The following is a 3,155-nucleotide window of genomic DNA, read 5'->3' on the forward strand; positions in this document are numbered from 1 at the left end:
GGCAGAAAGCATAAGTTTTATGAGTATATTGCTTCCAGTGATTTTTCTCATCGAAGGCTGGTCATTTTTCTTTCTGTCCATTAATATATCTTTATATTTATTAAAAAAAATACTCACTCTTAAAATTTGTATCATATCGATGAATATAATTTATGTATCGTGCATTTAAGCTTTTATTACTTTTTTACTCGTGAGTCGTGATTAAATGAGTATCAATTTAAGTTGTCAACCTTAACTTTAAATTTATTAATTATATATAATTAATAAATACACGTAAATATTATCCAAATTCAGGTGTTCTAGTAACTCAAGCAAAGACATAATATAGATAGGTTGTCACATGGAGTGAAGATAACTAGCAAATTCCTCCCAAAACCCAAGAGATTAATTTAGTAAATAATTGGCCGTTTCTATTCATTCTAACGAGGTATTCTATTCAATCCCCGAGCTAACTTGTAGCTGGCCAAACTGAAAAAATCTGTTTATTTTGAAAAGTATTTTTTTATGTTTGGCTAATCAATCTAAAAAGCACTTTTGAGCAATAATTTGTGTTTGGTCAAACTTTTCAAAAAGTACTTTTAAAAATCAAATTACAAATAATGACATGAATAAATTTAATAGTTAATATTATAAGTAAATAAATAATCTCAAAAATTTATTATTAAACACAATGTCACACCCTAACCTCGGGGGTACGACCGGCACACGAAGCCTGAAAGCTCTTGCGAACCACATCTAGCTTAGACCCCATCAAAATGAAATATGGGCCGATAAGGTCTCAAGTACAATACTAATTTTATGTGATCGCCGTAGACTGATATATATATATATATATATATATATATATATATATATATATATATAGTTGTTGCAGCGTCATAACTAAACTTTATATAGACCCAAACACTAGTTTGCAAGTCTCTAAGAGTATCAATCTTTATATAGACCCCCCACCCCACCCCATCTCTCCCGCCTCTCATCCCTATCTCCATCCCCTCCCCTCCCCTCCTCCTCCCCTACCCCACCATATTTGCGGTGGTCACCCGGCGACCGCGTCGTTGTAAGCAATTTCAGGCGACCCTTTTCTCCCTCCCTTCTCTTCTTCTTTTAGTTGTCAGCCAGCACCCCCCCCAACCCCCAGTTATTTATTCCCATATCTCCCTTCTCATTTCTCTTTGTTCTTCCCTTATTTTCTCAACCCTTTCTCTGCTTTTTCCCTCCATTTCCCCTGCTATTGTCGGGGCTACACTAGTGGTAGTGGTTACAACCCCCTTTTTGGTTTTTGGTACGTGGTATTTTCTGTATTTTTCAGGAAAATTCTCGGAGTTGTTAGAGACAAGCTGGGCGCACGAGCACTAGTAAAGGAGAGCAGCATGGGCGAGTGTCAGCAAAGGGCGGTGGGAAGCTGGACGTGAGCGTGCAATAACATCGAGTACAGCAAATCAATCACAGGTTCTGTTCTCGGGAGTTTGTACCTCCCGTTTTACTATTTCCCTTTTGGTGTTAGCCAAATTGATGCCACTTTAGTTCGCAATAGTTCAATCATACAAATAGTGTGGTAGTAGTTACTTGTTTCTTTCTGGTTTGGTTCGCTGACCGTTATGCGCTAGCGAGTCCTCTTTAGCTTGTTGTAGGTGTAGTGGCTGTAGTCTGGGATGATAGAGTAAGGGCATGTCCTCGGGTGGGGCAGAGTGTGGGGCGGGGGCCAGGGGTGGGACGGTAGGTAGGGGAGGTAGAGGGGGCATGGGAGCCTATCGGTTGAGTCCAGTCATGGAAAATATGTTCACTAACGAGTAAGTCTATAGAGTTGGCAAATATCCTTCAGAAGAGGAAGATTAATATAGCGTGTGTCCAGGAGACTAGGTGGGTCGAATAGAGGGCGAAGGATGCGGATGGGTATAAGTTCTGGTACTCTGGAGTCCTGAGGGGTAAGAATGGAGTGGGTATCATGGTAGATAGGCATCTTAGAGAGTCGGTAGTAGAGGTTAGGTGGGTGAATGATAGATTAATGACTATTAAGTTGGTGGTGGGTGAGTGTACTTTAAATGTCGTAGTGCATACGCGCCGCAAGCAGGCTTGGATAAGGAGATTAAAAGGTGCTTTTGGGAGGGGTTGGATGAGATCATGCGTAGTATTCCGCCTGCCAAGAGGTTATTCATAGGAGGAGATTTCAATGGTCATATTGGGTCGGCTGTAGGGGTTATACTGAGGTGCATGGCGGCTTCAGTTTCGGGGAGCAAAACGGAGGGGTCACTTCGCTGTTGGACTTCGCCAAGGCATTCGAGCTAGTGATTGCGAACTCAAGTTTTCCGAAGCGGGAGGAGCATTTGGTTACTTTCCAAAGTTCGGTGGCGAAGACTCAGATTGACTATCTCCTCCTCATGAGATATGATAGAAGGTTGTGCAAGGATTGCAAGGTTATCCCAGGTGTCACGATCCGGATTTCCCACCCTCGGGAGTCGTGATGGCGCCTACTCGTAAAAGCTAGGCAAGCCGCGTATTGTAGAATTACTAACTCTTGTATTTACTCCTTTTTAATAATTAAAAATTAATATGCGATCAACAGTGAAATATTAATGATAAGTAAATACATGCAGAAGACTTAATCTGATAACTTAACCAAAACCAGTACGGTAATGCGAACATACATCTCTACCCGGAATCCAGTGTCACAATATCACAGACTGTCTACAAATACTACATACAAATGTCTGAAAATAAAAGTACAATCTATCTCGGAAGTAATGAAAACAGAATACATATAAAGATAGAAGACAACGCCGGGCCTGCGGACGCCTGCAGGACTACCTCAGGATCTCTAACTGGACTGAAGGCAGCCACCTAATGCTACGGTCCAAAAGTTGCCGCTCCAGGATCTGCACATAGTGCAGAGTGTAGTATCATCACAACCGACCCCATGTGCTGGTAAGTGTCTGGCCTAACCCCGGCGAAGTAGTGATGAGGCTAGGACCAGACTACCAAATAAACCTGTGCAGTTATATAATATGCAACTGTAAAGCCCCAGAAAATTTTGCTAAATAATTTAAGATTTCGTGGTGCCAAGGTAGGCTAATTATTTTATTTTGTGTGCAAATGAGGATTCATGATATAATGGATATCAATTGGATATGTTAAAAAGTGTATAAGTCTTATTA

This window comes from Nicotiana sylvestris, chromosome 8 (genome assembly GCF_000393655.2).
Source record: "Nicotiana sylvestris chromosome 8, ASM39365v2, whole genome shotgun sequence".
NCBI lineage: Eukaryota > Viridiplantae > Streptophyta > Magnoliopsida > Solanales > Solanaceae > Nicotiana > Nicotiana sylvestris.